Below are 20,447 nucleotides of genomic sequence, written 5' to 3'. Positions count from 1 at the left end.
GGCAACCCTAACGTATCTATGTGTAAGAACATCTGCGGTCAAACCTATACCGACATATGCCCATATAGAACATGCCCAGGCTCAAACGTCATCGTGACTGCAAAGCATGTATTTGGAAACCGGTCTCAAAGTTGCCCAGCAATGCCTAGCTTAGTGCCAAAAATAATGGCTAATTTGAAACGAAAAAAATGGACCTTCAAATTACATTTGTCAGGTGACGCAGTGAAATGGTCTGCCATATTTTATTATCTTTTTTTTTTTGCCACTGCGTTTTGAGTCTTCAGGTCGTAAATTGTTCAATACAAAAACTTATAAAGGGTGTTTCACCGCATGAGATGGTGTAGTGAAGGAAAGCCACACCACGAAAAAAAAACAGTACGTAAGCTACACCCTGATTCTATAACTTCACCACGTTGGTGTTATTCTTAAACCATGCACTACGATGACCCGAAACATCTGAGTGAACTCATTAAGGAAATAAACGTAGAAAAAAACCAAGTTATTCAAGAGAATTTCGACATGCAAATGCGTATCAATGCGATTGCAATTGCTCGTGAAACGATCATGTCAACGTCTGCATGCGTTAGAGGGGTCTTCGGAGTTAATTTTGCCCCTTCAGTAGCATTTTATTCCTATGCGTTTTTTGTCTGATTGAATTTAGGTAAATAAACCAAAATCTACGGTTCCGCATTTCGAAACACTCCAGCCTTGACTTATCACTCCTAAGCACGCTGCGTAACAAAAATAGAAGATTAACGTTGTTTTCTTCCGCAAGAACTTCATTCCGGTACATATGCTTGTGGCCAATAGTCTTCAAGTTTTTCCTAAAAAAATGTAATATTTATGCGAAAGCAACTGCGGATGCATGGATTTTAAAATAATAGACATCGTCCAATCATATCACAAGGAGAGTTCGCGTCATTTCGCGTCACTGATGCAGTTGTTGGGGCCGTCGCAGACGTGGCATGCTATTTGTTCTCCTTTCGGGATTTATAAATTTCATACTGCCTCAGCGACCCCATTAATGTCAATTGACAATTGCCCTGTTACGCTTTCTCTCCGTGTCCCTTATTTTTTGCTAATTGCACCTCTTACACAGATAAATGTCTGACTGCCGTTTGTAGTTTATGTAAATACGTTGTGTTCTCTCTACCTCCCAATATTCATAACCTGTGCATTAGAAAGCATAGCAGGCACACACATTGCGAGGAAGCCCCGTGGGTTCGAGCTAGTTAAGTACGCTCACAAAACTGAAACACCGCCGCGCCAACTCAACACCGCCTCTATTGGGCAAGTGGAGTAGGGGTCAACAACAGAATATACCCAGGGTACGGAGAGAAGGCGTTTATCCTTCGCGAACCTACCAGTTACATTCGTTACAGGTACGTAGTCTCCTTTAGGCGAAAGAAGCGGTAAGGCGCACCGCGCAAGTTTGCGCGTCGTCGCCGCGCAGAACCACTGGGCTCTTCGTTCAGGGCAAAATCCGGGGCGCGGCCGCCTCGGCGCGTTGGCCAGATTGGCTCGCAGCTGCGATAGAGACGCGGTCCTTTCGCTCACAGGCCCGTACAGCATGGCGTGGTCGTCAAGTGTTGGGTACAGCCTATATGTAAGCGTCGGGTCGGAATAACAGGAGCAACCTAAGGCACGAGCCAGCAGCCAGAGGGGCTGGCGGGCTTTCGCCGGCGCAACAGTGTTGCGGCCGGATGGTACAGAAAGCGTCACGTACCTTCGGAGTCCGTTGAGCGCCCCCCCCCCCCCCCCCCTCCCCTTTCCCTACCCAACAGTCCCCCGCGCAAAGACGCGCGCTGCATGTCCGGGCGAGATGGGACTCGGATTCTTTCAAATGGGCCAATGAGGGGAGGTTAGCCCCAATACCAGGGCGAAGCGCCTGCTGCGTGACATCGCTTTATCGCCGCAACGGTCGCTACAGCCTTCAGTGCAGGCAGGAGTTCGAGAGGTCGCCTCGGCTCTACACGGTGCCGCTGAGACGATCCGGCATTTTGGGGAGAGAGGGAAAAAGCGCCGCGCAACGGCACAAACGTAGCGATCGCGCAATGGCTCGGACGCCAGGATCCCCACAATGTGTTGACTTTTACATTGCCGGAATTGCATCCTTCCTATGTAATGTCCGTGGTGTCTTTTAGGGTATCCAAAATAAATAAATAAATAAAAGTATATGTATTTGAGCCCATCTATGCAGTGTGAAAATAAACATGTTTAACAAATTACCTTACGCTGCCCTTTACCAAAAGAAAAACTGGAAATAAAGAAACAATCGCTTCAACAACCTGTCATTGACCACGCCCACTATTACAATATTTTAATAATTTGGGACTGTATTTGAGTGATCGGGGGTTTAGCACTCTTTGTGACTAGGAGCGAATGTGTCGCATGCAGTTGTTTGGCGTTCGGGGTGTTGTGGAACACGTGAAACAAGAAATTAGACCGCACGCAAAGCTTAGCGCACTTGCTTTTTCTCACTATTATTGAGACATTTTAGTCCCGCCATAGACTGTGTGTTCGTTGTGCGTTTTTTTTTTTTTTTGCGCTGATGTGGCAAGGCCTTGTGTGTGTACTATGCATGCCGTCTGCAGGCTTCCCCAGCTCCGGTGGGCCCGCTCACGCCATATGACGTCGGACATAACGGCGCTGCCAGTGATGGGCCACATTCCGGCCCCTTCGATGCGATGTCAGCCGTAAACATCTACTACACACAGCCAGCAGACGGTAACGTCGGAAGCCCTGTCGTGCTTTCTGCGGTCGTAACAATGCGTCAGGGAGGATACAGGACGCTGGCAAGATAATCTATCATTATTTGTCTATTTAGAGTTATGAAAATCTTTAATAACCGTGCGGAGGTTCTTTAGCAGCTTAACGAAGCCAAGAGTACTAGATAAACTTAAAAAAATACCACCATTAATGACAGGTTTATGGCTGTTGAAGAGAACATTGCTACGACCGATTACTCTAGGTGGCTTGGCATCTCCCGCTAAGTTTCTGAAGCCACGCACATCAAAACAGATTCCGTTACTCATTGCTTTAATGAGTTCTTATGGACTGTCACACACTAACACACAATTACATACTGAATCTTGGATTGACGATTTGTTTTACTCTGTAATGAAAAAGTAGATTACCGACGAGACAATCCGACGTGCGCATAGACTTGACAAGTTTGTCACAAATCCGTTGTTTGAGCGCTTAGTCACAGGCGATGCCATAAATCGGCAAAAAAAGGCACCAAAGATGAAGTGGAACTCCTCGAGGGGCTTTTCTCGTACAAAAAGAATTCACCAAAATTGGCCTAAAAACCAGCTTCTCTTTAACACATTCCAGACTTTGACCCAAATGAAGCAATGCGACATTTCCCATAGTTCTTTTCCGTGTCTCCTTGAGTAAGAACAGCATACGACCCCCTTGCGGCGAAATATATTTACGACAGAAAACTGATTTATAGTACAAGATACTTCCTTGATGATTCCAGTGCGTCTACGCATTGTTACCGCATAGAGAACTGAAGACGATCTCAATCCCGAAGTTGCACCAAAAAGTTGGCTTCCTCGCAGAAAGAGTTATGACGAGGCAAAGCCCGCTTTCATTCGGCGCCTACCAGGCGGGCAAAATTGTCCGTTCGAAGTGGAATTTTCGTATTCATTTACCGTGTTTGTCATCAGCGATCCCACTTCTCCCCCATTTTTCTCGTTATTCCTCCTCCTCCTTTTGCTCTTCCTCATTAGCATATTTACCGCGCTAATATACGGGCAGAACGACGTCGTTGATCTCTTTACGCGAAATATCCCACGCGAGCACTTAGAGCTGATTGTGACCGGAGGCAGCAAAACCACGTTGACTGGATCATTCCTTTTAAAACTGCAACCTCGAGAAATGAGGAATACGAGTGCGTGAGAGATAGGTGCAGTTCCCCATACCGAACTACAGATGCTTGAAGAACACTGGCAATTTTTCCTATTTGCAGTGCTCCCCATGTAAAGTATTTCCATTATTAACCCATACGTGTGTGACCACCCACGCAGGCATCGAGCCTTATACGTCTATGCCCTGGTAATAGGCGCGGTAACCACTTGCAGTGCTGCAGACTACCGTGGTACCGAACGAAGCGACACAAGCTCCACCGCCGCTACCGCTTGCTACTCAGCACGACCTCCAGCTTCTCTTTAACAACGGTGACTCGCATCCTATGGCCGAGGCTGTCGTTATCACAGGCCAACCGGTCATCGACGCAGAGCAGTGGCCCATCTTTACACCGCTTGGGCAGCATGGCATGAGTGGTTCAAGCCAGCAGTATTCGCAGCCGCCTTCTCTGCCGCCCTCAGCCCTCAACGTGCCAGGACCAGTGCCATCAACCAGCGGGTATTTGGCTCATTTTTTAGAATACTAATAAACCTTTGATATGTAGATATATTTATTGCGGTATATATACACAGTCGAAAATGATGACAAAAAAAATCTCTGTAGTTTTGTCGTATTTTCGCGTGTCGTACTTTCGTCTTGTCGTATTCTTGTCGTGTCGGGATTCTGATGTTCTGTCGTGTGTCGTATTGCTGTCCTCATTTTGATGTTCCGTCGCGCCGAATTCCTGTCTTGTCGTGATCCTGATGTTCCATCAGTAGTTGCACATGGTTTGATGTTATTGCCCGTTGTGAAGAGTAGCGTAAATGGCAGTTTTTTTTGTGACGACAGGAATGTTTGTCGCGGAGAAAATTGACTTTGTATAGGTACGACAGAAATGGCTGTCGCAACAACAGATGACTCTGTCGTAAGCACAGGACTTCTATTGGCACAACGAAGTTTTTTGTCGTACGACAGGAATTTGGGTTAGGTTTTTGAGGTATTCCTGTTGTGATTTTAGACTGGGTACATGTAGCCTAATTGTTATCCGAAGGTTGTGCGATCGAATCCTACGAGGAGCGCAATTTTTTCTCCACTTCAATTCCTTCCTACCATTGTGAAATCCGCTCTCTCTTTGTTGGCGTTGGGGTACTCTGCAAATACTGCTTACGCTTTATCACTCGCTACACTGCAGGTACGCTGCTCTGCAGCCGGAACAAGTGGTTCCACCGCACCGAACGGGCTCCGAGCCGGCACGTGCACCACAGCTCGGCGATGACGTGTTGGAAGATCACCTGCTGGAATGTTCGAGTAGCCCACCTCTGGGGCTGGACGAGATCGTCGACTACATCCTCAGCTTGGAACAAGAAGATTGCAGCTAGCTACGGTAGTTCGAAGCCTCAGCACCACGAACACCATCGTGGAGAGAGTAGTTTACGTCGAGACGGCTGATGCTTTTAATAAGAACGCGTACTTCAGCGTTAGTACTCACTCTCTGTAACTAATACTGCAATAGAAATAAATAAAAGTCGTGACGCGCGCTAAGCGCGATTCGGCACAAAACAACGCATTTCCATGTACAAAAAACCCAAAGTAAACTGGAGGCTTGATGAGGTGTCGTCCTGTATATGGCATCTCGCAAACCGCTTTCGAAAACTTTTCGTCCTGAAAATTGCGAGTAGTGTGTGTTTCAGACAGCGCCGCAGCACCACAGCCCAACACCAAAGCACCGCAGCACAGCAACAAAGCTGTCTTAGAATTCATAGAATAACACGTTTCGAATTGCTGGTCGAGAAGATAAGTGCACATGATATTGACTTCACAAGAGCACAAATTCGTCCGTGGGTATTGTAATACAGACATGAGAGTGACTATTCAGTATCAATACCATGATGTTCATTTCGCACGTTTTGCATTCTAAAGCAGCATGAAAACGAGAGCAAATAAAGTTGCCGCCATGAAGGCCACTGGCGAAGAACTCGTTAAGGGACGAAAAGCTTTAACAGTTTTCTGCGTGTTGTTGTCCATAAGTAGCATCGTGCATAGTGGAGACGAAGCACTGCAGCTAAGTACGCATTTGGGAAGCGCCTTGGCACGATACCTTCTGGGCTAGAGGGTGTTGCTCGGAGCCCCTCGCCCTCCTCGCCTGCCTTGCGGCCACCGAGCCGCAAGACTTGGAGACGTCGGCGTCCGAGAGATGGCGCTGATGGACGCGGAGCAGCGGGCAGCGGTGTGGGGAGAAGAACCGCGCGCGGGACTGGGACTCGGGACGCTGAGAGTTTTGGTGGTGGTGTGTGTCTGTGTGTGTGCCCGGACGGGCGACAGCGAGGTGGAGGATGTAAGTAAAGAGTTCTTTCACGCAACCGAAGTAGCATTCACGCGGCCAAGTTAAACAGAAAGCGCGTCAGTAGACGTGCCAGCGAAGCTGGCTCCATTCCGCGTAAGCAGAAATTTGATCCACATGGTTGCTTTGCTTTAGAGCAGTAAGTTCGCGAGGGTGCTTCAGGGGGTCCGCGGGTCCCCCCTAGACACTCCAACTTTTTTGATCAAACCTCGCCGCCAATTTAGAAAAAGTGGTTTTGCCGCACGGTTTAGATTTGACCTTTCCGCGGATCATGTAGTTTAAAGTCGGCTTTTTGCATAGCACTTGTACTTTGCGGAAACGCTACACACAGGGAAGACGGGCATTAAAGGGACACTGAAGTGATTTGTACACATTGCGGGATTACTAGCGAAAATTGTAGTCCGGAGTCCATAGGCCATGTTTCGACCACTCTGCGTTTACGCGAATTTATTTAGTAGAAAAATCAATTCGAAAATGCTGTCCTCCTCTCTGCATCCTCGCCCATTTTCTGTGGCGTTTTCGTGTGACGTCAGGAAGAGATAACTTGGCTTGACTGAGCTACTGCACGGCTCGCCGAACTTCCGGCAGAGTCAGTCGGCCCCGCGTTTAGTCCGCCGGCTGCCGACGGGTCGTCGCAATTATTTCGCTAAGTTGAAACGAAGTCACGAAACATTTTTGAATGGAAGAATGTGCCTTTCTTTACTTTATTAGTCTGTACAATGTATCCATCTCTAAGTCCACGTTGCTCCACCCAAGCGCTACACAAACGCATGTGCGACGCTTCGCTGACTGGTACGCTCGTAGGAAAATCTAAGGCCAATTGAAGGCGGGAGAAGAGTCAGTGAAGTCAATATAGGAAGTCGAGACAGTGACGGAATTTCGTCTGGCCGGGAGAATACATTTCAAACACACGAGACGCCGACCAGTCAAAAAATCGTTCTTGACGTTTCGGCTTCCAGCACGGAGGACTTGTTCACAATCTTCAAGGCTTCCGTGCTGGAAGCCGAAACGTTAAGAACGATTTTTCGACTGGTCGGCGTCTCGTGTGTTTGAGAAGAAGTCAATATAGGTACTAAGGAAATAAAATCAACTGATACTTTTACTGTGTGTAGCGTTTCCTGCCGGTTTTGCCAGCCATGCGGCCATTCGCTCGGCCCGATGCACATCGCCTGCACCCAGTACCCTCCGTGATACGCACCACGCCATGGAATACACCGTAGAAGGACAGCCAATAGACCCAGCAACCCCAGATGAACCTGGATGGGTTCGCATCCGCCGTCAAGCCAAAACACATCACCTCCAAAACGCCGGCAGTCAGCTACTCTCAACCGTAGAACCCATGTACAGCACCCCGCCCGGCGAGCACGCCCACAAGCGCAGACTACAGACTAAAAAGAAACCACCTCCGCCTGCAGAACCTCTGCCAGAAGACGACATCAAAATCGTGCTACGACCCCAAGGCGGCCTGGACCTCCAAACCGTACCTGCAGCATCCCTTGAAGACCTCGTCCAAAGGCAAGCAAATATCACTCACAACAATGAGGATCAACTTCGAATTAACCAGAAATCTAACTTCATTGTGATCAGCGCGATCCAAGCAATACCTCCAACTAATGACCCTTCAATACCAAGGAGCAACATACCTCCTCTCCAACCACATCCTCCCACCGTCCAACACTTGTGTTGGTGTCATATTCAATGCCGCAACAGAGGACGATGCAAGCACCGTACTGAGAAGCCTAACTGACTACAATCCAGCGCTTCACATACTGGATGCCAAAAGACTTCACAACTCCTCATTGGTGCAAATACTCTTCAACGGAACAACAATACCATACTGGGTACGCTACAGGGCAGCGATCATACGCTGCTACCCTTTCAAGAGAAAATCCGAAGCCTGCTTTAACTGCTGGCGACCCGGCCACAGACAGGACGTCTGCCCCCACATGCCCCCTACGTCTTGATGCACCAAGTGCGGCTCCACCACACCGACAGAAAACCACCCGTGCAACCCCAACTGCATTCTCTGCGGAGACTCCCACCTCACCGGAGTATCGTGTTGTCCCCGCCGCTTCCAACCACGACGTCCCATCCAACCACCCATCGCCGCCCTAGTCTCCCAGGCTGAGCACCAACTCCAAGCAAGACCCCCAAACGTGAAGAGTTGACGTACAGAGATGCCCTTCAACATTCACCCAGCCGATCATCTCAAGGCAGAAACACGCAGGTGAGCCCCCAAGGCCTTCCCAAACCCTTACTCAATACGCCTCCGAAAACACAACCCCAAACAACTCAAACCAACCAACGAACACCAAGTACTTAGTAAAGAAATACAGGCCCTACGAGCTGAAATTCTAAAGCTGCGGCAAGAAAACGCCCAGCTCAAAGAACAGAATCTCTTACTGAGACAACAACAACTACACCCATCCTCTGAAGAAGAGACATGCAACCAACAATCATCTCACGAACAATCCCACACAACAACCCCACCACTCAAACGAAGGGAAACGACAGAAAGCGCTAATTCTGCTGTGTCAATAGATATTGCCCAAGAACTACGAACACAGCGACAAGAATATCTACAACTTCACGACTCAGTCAAAGCAGCACAAGCCGCCATGCAGGAATCAATAACGGCTCTACGCAATGAATTACTTACATGCATGAAAGAACTTCTACCACAACGACTAGCAATGCCAACACCCGACCCATCTGCCAGTACCCCCCTACCAATCGAAGTGGAAGCAGATGCCGACCTATAAAACACACTCTGCGTGGCAACGGAATTGTAGAGGCTATCGCGCCAAACGCCCCGCGCTACTAAGGATACCAGACCTTTCAAACGCCCGAATACCCCCAAATAGCAACACTCGTACAACTCAATATAAGCGCAGAACATCGGGTCTTTTCAAATATTAACATTCCACATAACTTCGTCACACTATATCCTCTTCAACCCGACCACACCAAATTACACGTGCTCAATCTATACAGCTCCCCAAAAAACACCCAACACAACTTCAAACACGTTCTCATGGAAGCACTACGAGAAGCAGGCAGTCAACCCTACCTGGTCATGGGGGATTTCAATGCCCCACACGTGGCATGGGGCTACACGCAAACAACAAAAAAAGGCCGACTCCTCTGGGAAACAATACAAGAAAACAGCTGACTTTACACTACGAACCGGGAATACCCACGCGCATAGGCAACAGCGCACAAAGGGACACAACACCTGATCTCGTATTTTCCCATCGCCTACATGGCATAACCTGGACACCCACCCTAAACACACTTGGCAGTGACCATTACATTCTTGAAACAACCTTCGCGTACAAATGTGCCCTAATTAAAAAAAACGCAACAAAAACACATCACTGATTGGGACGGTTACCGCACCTCGACCCTAAACGTTTCACCGCCACCCAACCAAACGGACGAAGAGCTAGAACGGTGGCTCAACCAAATAATGCAGGCAAAGGAAGAGAACGAAAAACTTGTTGATCCCGAACTAACAGTTCCCTACGCCGATTCACGCATACAGCACTTGTGGGAGGCGTACTGCAGCATAGAACGCCGGTGGCCGGTGGAAAACCCGCAAACACAGAAAGGCCCTAAAAAAACGCCTTGCCCAATTACACAGGGAGATCATAGAACATGCCGCGCAACTAACCCGAGCACAGTGGCACCAAGTATGCGACGAAATGAGGGGAGGACTTTCCATGAAGCGCACCTGGGCCCTCCTGCGCCAACTCATGGACCCCGCAGCTTCTAAATCGCGCACTACGCAGCGCATAACCCAACTACTGCATAAGCAGGCCACCACGGGACAACAACTCATGCAGGTACTACAAAACATGTACATCCCCTCAGCAGCGAATACCTCTTTACCCGACCCAATATATCGAGGCGATCCAAACCTCACACTAGACACAGAAATAACAGCTGCCGAGGTACACAGCGCCATTTTAAAGCTCCGACGCGGAACAGCTCCCGGCTCCGACAAAATCACCTACAAGATACTAAGACACCTAGACGATCAAGCCCTCGACACAATCACGACACTCTTCAACCCCCACTGGACGGCAGGGACCCTTCCAACCACATGGAAACATTTCAACATCTCGCTAATCCCTAAACCTTCCAAACCAATCGAACTAGAAAACCTCCGTCCAATTTCCCTTACGTCCTGCTTAGGAAAACTTCTCGAGCACATAATACATAACAGAATAACGAGACACCTCGGAGAACAAGACCTCTTCCCACCCAACCTCATAGGGTTTCGCGCAGGGCTATCAACTCAAGACGCACACATTCAAATTTACCACGACATCATTCAAGCTCCTTCCAAAAAAGACAGTGCCGCGATCCTCGCCTTAGGCCTACACAAGGCCTTTGATCACATCTCCCACGCAGCAGTACTACAAGCGATCACATCTCTCAACCTAGGGCAACGCACACACAAGTACGTGCTCACTTTTCTCACTGACAGGACTGCCACACTCAGATTTGGCCCGCTCATTTCTCCGACCTTCCCAATGCCAGCGAGAGGCACTCCTCAAGGCGCTGTCCTCTCACCCCTGCTTTTCAATCTGGCAATGATACCCACTGCACGCAGCCTGGAAAACATACCGGAACTCAGATCTACAATATACGCAGACGACATTACACTATGGGTACCCCGCGATAGCGACGCACTGTCGCGAAATTCATGTCCCTCCTTGACGGGTTTTCTTGCCGCTCGCCATTTTCGGGCCGAGAGGACCCGTACCGCGTAGCGAAGGAATGTTCTCGCCGCCATTGTCGCACCCGGGTCGGCTGGCCATGTGTTTCGGGGAGAGAAGTGGGCGAGAGTGCCGCGGCCTACGGTAGGCTGCGCCCCGCGAATTCTCGGAAGGCGCGCGGCCCGGTGGACTGTGTGCGTGGTGCAGCGCGGGGTTTCCGAGTAGAATGGGCTGAGAACTGCCGGTGGCCGGACGTACGGCCGGGACGCGGCGTCGGCCTTGAGGGTTGTGCTGGGGAGGCCGAGCGACGACGGCGGTGAACTACGGGCCCCCGAAGATTCCTCAAGGAGGCGAAAGTGCGCGGCCGGAGTTCACCCAAATTGCGTCGCTGATGAGCGGCGCCCCACCACAGACGACCGACAGCTTCCGTCATCCCGGCGAGACCATCAGCCGGACCGCAGCTAAGATGTTTTCCCCTTCTCCACCTTTCCTCGGACTCTTCCTATTCATCTTCTGTGTTGTATTTCCCTAAGCGGACTGCACGGGCTTCTTATCCGCCTCCTTCAGTGCACCACGCTGTATGTGTTTCTAGCGGGCCTATTGTTAGTAGTTGGGGGAAGCCTCCAACCCCGCATATTGTACACTCTACTGTCCCCTTCATGTACTGTCGCCTCCTCCTCGGGCTCGTAACGGCGTGTACCGTTTCTTTCATTGTGATTAATGTACTTCGTGTCGGTTTCTTGGCAGCTCTGACCCCAACGGGGTGTCAACTGCAGTGTGTTATTAACTCGTCAAACCTTCTGTCTGTCTGTTTTGAATTTCCTGTGAATGTGAAGTAAATGCCCGTTGTTTTGAAACTGTTTTCCCGTGCCCCGTCTCGTGCCTCACGCCAGCGGCCAATTAGGCGTGGACCTATCGCCGGTTAGCAGGTCCGAACCACATCCTATATTCGTATCCAGGGGGGAGTTGTTTGTCGCTCCACCCGTCCGAGGCATCGGCAACTAAATTACCTCGCTTGATTCTGTGACACGCACATATAGAGGAATTCCTCCAACTGGGAACCACGGCAGTCGCACACACAACACAGCAAGCCGGTCTCACATGCTCGGTGCACAAATCAGAACTCTTAATCCTACACCCTCCGCGAACAAAATCCCCCGTCAAACACAACATCCATATAGCAATTAATAATCACCCCATTCCGCATGTAAGTAACTTACGCATCCTAAGCCTTACGATTCAAGCAAATAGAAGCACAACCCTCACACAACGCGCCCTTCGAAATCACACTCTACAGACCATCGGACTCAGAAAACGAATAACAAACAGACACCACGCAATATCCGAAATGGAACGCCTCAGACTTGTGCAAAGCTTCATAATAAGCTGTTTCTGCTACCATCTACCATACGCGAATCTACCAAGAACGACTTGGACGCGCTACTTCGCAAAGCCTACAGAGCCGCGCTGCTACTGCCCCCCCACGCCCAGACTGCAAGACTACTCGCCCTGGATGTCCATAACACCATTGGCGAACTTGTCGAGGCCCACAGAACAGCTCAAATAAACAGATTGTCTCAATCCCTCCCGGGACGAAGGATCCTCCAGAGGATTAACCTCAACCCACCAGTACCCCTCGACCCACCTCAGGTCATCCCAAACGATCTACGTCAACTTATCAAGATCAGGCCAATTCCTCGAAACATGCACCCAACCATTCGGCCAGACGACAAGCTAGAGCAAGACTCCACAACACCCACTACCCACCCTCGGAGCACACGCTGTACGTGGACGCAGCACAGTATCACTCCAAGGAAGCCTTCACTGCAGTAGTGCTGACCTCACTCACGGATGCACCAACCAATTGCATAACCATCTTCACTAACCCCCCGGTGACAGCGGAGGAATCGGCAGTGGCCCTCGTCCTCACACAAACCCCCACCCCCATGAAAATTCTCACGGATTCCCAACAAGCACTTCGAAACTTTGCCAAGGGCACCATATCTAAAGTAGCACTGCAAATCTTGCGGAAGAAGCCCCCCACCCAACCCGTGTCGCTGCTGTGGACCCCGGCCCACACTGGCATAGATGGTAATGAGGCAGCCCACCATCAAGCTCGAGCACTGACCACCCGAGCAGGCCTCTCTCTTCCGCCTAACAACGGTGTCCCGACGGCTTCTCGGTATGCACTTCTAACATATCGAGTAGTCGCCCAGCACCACCTACTCCTCCCCAGGCAGTATCCCCCACCGCACCCGTCACTAAAGCACGCTGCCGCCAACATGTGGCGCATCCTACAAACTCACTGCTTCCCCCACAGAACCACGCTCACACACACGCACCCACGCAAGTTTCCAACACCACACTGCCCTCATTGCCACCAACGTGATACCCACTTTCATTCGCTGTGTGAGTGTCCACACGACCCATTTCCCTCCTACCCCACGCCCCACCACTGGGAACAGGCCTTGGGGAGCTCGGACCTGGCGGTTCAGGAAACTCTAACCGCACGGGCCCTTGCGGTCGCCGAAGCCGTATGGGTTTCGGCCATCCCTCCCCCCTAAATCCCAGTTGTAAGAGAAAGTGGTTCTCTCTCTCTCTCTCTCTCTCTCTCTCTCTCTCTCTCTCTCTCTCTCTCTCTCTCTCTCTCTCTCTCTCTCTCTCTCTCTCTCTCTCTCTCTCTCTCTCTCTCTCTCTCTCTCTCTCTGCGATTCCAAGCCGCTCTGGGAGGCTTATCTTAGGCATTTTACAGCCGACAACATGGCAGAAGCGCGGTATGGCGATTGTTGAGATATCGAGAATTCCCATCCAACGATAGCATCGGATGTCAAGCATGTTAACAGAAATCGAAACTTGAATGATGAATGCTAATGATGAATGATGATGAATTGTTTGAATTCTAACCTTGGACATCGTCCAATCACGTTGCACCTCCTCCCGACGTCACAGACTTTAGTAGTTGCCGCCCGCCGCACACCGCGCATAGTAGTTTTTCTTCTTTCGGGCTTTACAAAATAATTACCGACTTGTCAACCGGGTAAACGATGAAAGTTGTGTTAATTTGAGCCAGTCTACGCAGGGCAAACAAAAACGGGAGCTTGACAAATTCCCTTCAGTGTCCCTTTAAATGGGTGTAGCTGCGACTTAAGATATGGCAGTAAATTGTTTGACAATTTTGCCACGTGAAGAAGAGGAGGTTTTAGAGTAGGGCACATCACTGTGCCGCTGAACTACGAAGACGATCTACACGGTGCCCCCTAGACATTTGAGCAAATATGGCAAGCCCCTAATAAAATGCATCGCGTTCACGTCATTCGGTCATGGTTCACGTCCTTTGTCCTGGCGCGACGTAACAATACGACCCGCATAAAGTTACTTCACTGTGACATCCCCCAACACTTGTTCCAGCCCAGAGGGCCCGCGGCACGCTAGAACCACTGCTTCAGAGTTTACGTGCTGCCACCTATGGGGCTCTATGAAAAATCTTAGTCGTAGTTTGCGTGCGCTAGAGGGCACTAGCAGCTTTCTCAGGAGTGCGTTTTGAGAGGCTCTGCCGAGCGCGCCTGAACTTGAATAGAATTTCTGCAATGTAAGAGTTATTTCATTTCATTTTGGCTAATAACGCACGCATGAACCCCATTTTTTTTTACAATGAACACGTTGGTAAGCTCACCCTTTCTAGTGTAGCCTAGTACTTTGTTTATGCTCTAGGAATGCTTCTCGCGAGTATTTTGAGACCGTGTAACCTTCAAAACGTTCACACGAAGTCATCAGTTCGCCATTTGCAGCTTCTGTGGCTTTGCCTTCTGTGGTATACCCAGGTTTGTCCCCCCCCCCTCCATGTAGCGCGCATCATTGGGTTGGCTCTTTAGCACATCAGCAAAGTTATACACAAAAGCCAAGGACTTGGATGGTAAGCGTAGAACTGGGGCCGTATTCTGCTGGTCATCCGACGCGCGCCGGAACGATTTCCGGCGCCCTTCCGACGCGGTTGTTTAGAGAGAGGAGAAAGTGGGCTCTCACGATTGGCTCGGAGCGGAAAACGTCAGCCGGCCTACGTCACGCGGCTATATTTTGGCTATTTTTTGGTGACGTCACGTAGCCAAAGGCTCCCGCTCGTTCTCCCGCGACCGGCGGGTGAAATCCGGCGCGGTTAAGAGCGCATCGGATTGTACGATGGCTGCGTATATGCCGCCTGTGTTCGCACTTTTGTTGGAGCTGATCCCGTGCCTAAGCGTCGACTGAGTGACGGCGACTTTCAGCGCCGTTTCCGTGTCAACAAGGGCCCGGCGCGGATGCTGTGCGACGCACTTAACGAGCACGTTAGGCCTCGAGGTGCGACGGGGCTATCTACGGAAGCGAACGTGATGTGCGCTCTGAGGCTCTTCGCTACCGGCAGCTTTCAACAGATTGTCGGTAGCGGTGATACTCTTGGCATGACGCAGCCGTCGGTCAGCCGCAGCATTCACGCCGTTGCCAAGGCGCTGAAATTGGAAGCCCTTATCGGCCATCGAGGTGCAGCGAAGTGTCAACAGATACGAAGGTGCTGTGCGTGCTGTGTCCCTCTTCGCAACTGACAGTTTGCAAAGCGTTTTCTGCCACCATGAAACACTGTCGCACCCCGACGCCAGTCGCAGCGTTCACACTGTGGTGTCGGCACTGACGGAGCTCCGACACACGAGGGTTTTGGATACCCCGGCGACGTAAGCACGGTGTAAGTACTACTTGTTTCTGGCTACGTTTGTTACGGAAGCAAAAAATTGTTTTGCATCGAAGGGAAAAGGAGCGCGATGTCTGAAAAGCAGTCACTGAAATGCGTTTGTTTTGAGCGGTGTGGTGTAGTGGCAGTGATCTCCCATAAATTTCGCAATTGTGCATGATCAAATAGTGTGTCAAAAAAAAAAAAAAAAACTTAGCAGATGCATGCATATGTAAATAATCTTTTAACTCTCCGGCCTATGTTCGCTTAAGTGAAATGATATCGAAAAGGTATGTCAATAAATGTAGCTAAAATGAACACGTTCAGAGGTATCGAATAGGGTGGCGTCTTGAAAGAAAAAAAGCTTATAAAGAAAGATAAACAGGTGTATTGTGTTGGTCGTCTAACTGACTTCATAAAGAACCGTGTAATATATGCGTAACGTATATCGCCCTCGCCCCGCCCCCATCGTGTGTCAACTGCTTCGGCGCCTTCACTTCGGCTGAGATGTTTCCCCCTGCTTGACACATAGTGAATAGGTGACAAGTTCAGCTTGTCGGCTCGTTTTAAGGGTTTATCGATTTCGAAATGCGGGGTGGGGAGGGGAGGGGTTGTATTTCGCAGTTGTACCGCATAGATGGGTGGGAGGGCCCTTCTCTATAGTTGTAAGTAACCAATTTTCCTCTCAGGTCGCCTGCATGCTCTAATTCCCCTGCTACGCGAAACAGCGACGATTAAAAAAAAGGCACATACAACACGGCGATGTCGTTTGTCGTTGCATGCAGTTGCGGAGTGAATCAGTTCCAAGTAACCCAATTCTTTATATTCTTGCTCTTGTTTATTACCTTTTCCTTTTTTCAAACTGTGTACTTGTTTAATGCTTTAGTACATATTTGTGTTATGTATTCCTTTCAGGTGTGCGACGCCAGTATGAAGGCCCTGACCGTGACTGCCGACTACAGTGCCTTTGTGTGACTGGCTGTTCACTTTTGCCCGTGACGTGTAAAGCCTGGCGAGTTCTGGGGTTGACGGTGGCCACCTGCTCGAGTCGTGGCTCATGACACCCCCTGCTCGTCGTCCAGGCCCCAGACACCTGAAGAAAAGTACAATGCCGCACATGCTTCGATGTGCTCTGTCGTGAAGTGCAGCATTGCAGTTCTCAAGAGCTGTTTTCCTTGCCTGCAGTAGCACCAGCTTTTCTTCATAGGCCTCTTCTGGCAGCCAACATTGTCAGTGTGTGTTGTGTGGCTGCCTGTTGGAACGACTGACGACAATAGCTGCAGCAGCACCAAGGGACGAGGGCAGTGATACAGACGATGCGGCTGATGAGGTGCCTGCCCCCGACAGGAGCAAGAAGCTCCTGAAGGACAGGGCAACCAACGCATCTTCAGACAGCTTTGTGGCACTAAACATGTCATTTTTAACTTTCGTTTCTGATTGTGTGTGGTGTGCGGTGTTTGTTTTGTCGGGAGAAAATTGTTTTGTTGTTGTTTCATGTAGCATATACTTTGCCCTGACGCGACATTGTTTCCTGTAGAGAAGCTTCTTGTCGTTTTGTGTTTGACATGGTTGTGTGAGGACAACAGAGAAAGTTGCTTTGCTTTCGACCACTATATACTATGTCTTGACACGGTGTTGCTTGATCTGGGATAGGCCGTGACTACTGTTTTGATGGGTCGTGAGGCCTTGTTGTGGGTATAGAGACCGGTCAAGATTCTCTTGAGAAAATTCTGTTTATTACACTGTAACCGTCATTCTGCTGTGAAGCAAAGAATGATGATGCATGTACCACAAACAAAAAAAAAATAATCAGTATACTGCGGAATCTTCTGGACACAATTAGTTCAATCCAGTCAAGAGTTATATTATGACATAGCACAACCATTGCACGGTGACTTTGTTTGGAAATCTCTGACAGATCATTTTACTTAAGAGAACACGATATGCCAGTATGCATCTCCACTGTTGATACAAAAAGTAAACATGCTTAAAATATTGGAGGCTGTCTCTTAACAAAGAGTTCACTGTCATGGTTTACTCTGACATTCTCATGATAAGTGGAAAAATGGTCACAAAAGTTTCATTTACCCCACCATTGCATGTATTCTAGCACTCAGTGCTTTGATGACTGCTTGCTTAGATTTTTAAAGTGATATTGCGATTTTTTCTTTCATGAAGGACACCTGCTTGTAAAAAATAATTATGAAAAGCCAACAGCAGCATCTACAAAGGCGTATTGAATTTTTCCTCAATAAATCAGGGTGTTACAAGTTATGTTGAACTGTTTCCTTTTCCCCTGCATGCAGCAGCACCGTCCAAGAGTAACCAACACTGGGAAAAAATAATCGTGACAAAATCAACTATAGCATTTCTGTAGTACACAGCCTTATTTAAAGTGCACAGAAACCAACGTAACTTCATTGCAAAAATAAAGAAGGGCACATTGATGTTTGTGATGCAATGCCAAAACTGCTTTCTCTACTCCAGCTTGTTAAAGTGCTCATAGTTGGCATCTATTCTTGTTGAGGCCCACAGTACTGGTTGTTTGTTCAGGGCCTTCCACAACCAGCAGCTCTCCAGCTCCAGTGTGCCTGAAAATGTGTTCATTATGAGCTTAACGGCCAAAAAACAATAAGGGGTTGAAAATTTGGTCTCTATCTTAGTTAACGAAGCGTATTGCGGTATACTTTACCTATTTAACCCTGAAGGGTAGAGGCATTAAATAGGAAAATGGAATTACAAAATATGCTAACGTAAGAATACATTGCAGGTGCTCAATTACAAAAATTGCACCTCATTGCACAGTCACTGAGTTGTACCTATGCTTGTAGAAACAAATGATTATTGTGGATGGAAACAATACCTGCGGGAAGGCGGTTTGATTCTCGGGATGTTTTAAGAAAAAAACTGAGCAAACTACTTCAAGTTGCATGCTTAAGCACCAAATTTGTGGGCGTGGTCGATTTGACGTGATACAGGCTTAGGCTGTTAGAGCAGTTCGTCACGCAGAATAGCATATTAATATAGCTCATGAAACAAAGCTAGGCAGGAAACGTATCCTCGGGTCGCTAAAGTCTGGAGGTCAGTACTCTCTTTCATTGACGTTGCACTTGCACCCCTGCTTTCATTAAAAAAAATTAAAACGAGCTTGCCGTGATATTACCGCGAACCATGTATGGGTTTGTTTATTTATTGTTTGTTTTTATCGCCCGGCCACGCCTGGCTCTGTTATCTGTGTCCGCGAAGCGCGTCTTCCATTCTTTATTTTTATGCCGCACGGGCTATCTCATTCAGATAAGCAGACTGTTTCGCCCTAACGGCACTAGCCCAGAATAATCTTCTCTGATTCTCAATGTTCTGTATTTCAATGGACGGTTCGAGAAACATTTGCGCCGAAAGATAAAAGCGTGCAGAGCAGACGCCGCGGCATTCGATTCGACGACACTCGTCTGCACAAGTCACTCTGTTGACCGCTGCTTCGCCGCCTCTGTATTCTTTTGAGTTGTTAGGGGAGCACAAGTTCGCCATAATAAACTTGTTTTTCCTTCAAAACAACTGCGTCATCCTTGGCTTCGTGACAATATAAGTACGTAATCTGATCGTGCGCAAAACGCGCACACATGCGGTTTGAAAAACGGGTTTAATTCACTGCACAAGCGAGAGTGGCCGAACAATGACATGGCGTTAGAAAATCGATCAAAATATCGCACTCACGTCACAGCCGTCTTATATATAACTGCCGGGCAACAGCGTACCGTTTACGTCGCTTTTCGTCCCAAGAGAACGCCCTTGTGGGACGAAATTTTTGCGCAGCAACTGTACTGAGCGTTCAAATATGCCTCCTTTAAAAACAGCTGTGCCGCGCGCAGCGCTCCCTGGCGCCTCATAACGGAACAAAGTAAAAACATAAATGCGTGTAAACCTGTTAAACTAGCATTAGCAGCAACGGCAGTGCCCGTGAAAACACACAAACAGGAAAGGCTTTGTTATATCTAAACATTTTTATTAATTTCGCTTTAGCAGCATTTGAAAGTTATGAGATTGTCCCCGAAGGCGATGACGTACTTCCCGCGATCTTCGAGGGCGGGGCGGTTGGCTATTTGCACGTCATTTTGACGTCACGAACTTCCGACGCGCGTCGGGAGGGCGTCGGATAGCAGAATACGGCCCCTGGTGTCTGAACGAACGACTTAAACCGTACTACTGAACTTTCTTGACGTTGGGTCACAGGCGAACATCCTTCTACGTCCTTCACGGCTGGATCTGCCAAAACTTTTTCAACCAATAAAGCACCTCCGGGGCCACAAACTACTTATTGCAGTCGTTGAAGTGTCTGCATTTCCCGTAGACTTAGTTTATCTCCCAATTAGAGAAAGTAGCAATGATGCTCCTATTGAAGTGTGTCTGATATTCACCTAATCTGCGAAGCCTTCTGGCGGCTTTCCGCGCTTTCGTCGTTTATATCTCTTTTCTTCACACTAAAAGAGGTCCTTCGAAGATTTCCATTGGGAAGGTACATCCCGCACCACCGTCCGCCTTCACATGTGGCGTTACACGTATTCTGATGGCGTGTAGAGCAACGCAAACATTTTCCTCTGCCCATGATCGGGTACGGGAAAAATGTCAGCACACAAGTTGTCGCAGTAAGAATTCACAACGACGTACATGTGAGCGAAATATCAGCCCTATAGTCGGTGTGGACGCCTGTAATCCCTGCGATAACACCACCCACGAGACCATACGTCAGCGTATCCTTGATACCTTCCCAAGGAAGCGACTGTGCGACTGTCCAAACGTTTTTACCTGATTGTAATGATCGCAGAAACGTAGC

The 20,447-nt window shown here is 48.9% G+C and overlaps 2 long non-coding RNA genes across 2 annotated transcripts; one reads left to right on the top strand and one right to left on the bottom strand.

The window, feature by feature from the left end:
- The first annotated feature begins 14,883 nt into the window (after positions 1-14,883).
- Positions 14,884-17,796, top strand: LOC144153987 (uncharacterized). Its single transcript, XR_013319424.1, has 2 exons — positions 14,884-15,631; positions 16,532-17,796. It is a non-coding gene; the product is annotated as an uncharacterized LOC144153987 (long non-coding RNA).
- Positions 17,299-19,453, bottom strand: LOC144153988 (uncharacterized). The gene is made up of 2 exons (XR_013319425.1): positions 19,331-19,453; positions 17,299-18,207 (listed from the first exon to the last, which is right to left on the bottom strand). It is a non-coding gene; the product is annotated as an uncharacterized LOC144153988 (long non-coding RNA).
- Between the last annotated feature and the right edge of the window lie 994 nt (positions 19,454-20,447).

This window comes from Haemaphysalis longicornis, unplaced genomic scaffold (genome assembly GCF_048455015.1).
Source record: "Haemaphysalis longicornis isolate Haplotype H1 unplaced genomic scaffold, Haemaphysalis longicornis Haplotype H1 scaffold_9, whole genome shotgun sequence".
Lineage (NCBI taxonomy): Eukaryota > Metazoa > Arthropoda > Arachnida > Ixodida > Ixodidae > Haemaphysalis > Haemaphysalis longicornis.
The sequence above is the reverse complement of the archived record's forward strand: the minus strand, read 5'-3'. Positions and strand labels throughout refer to the sequence as shown.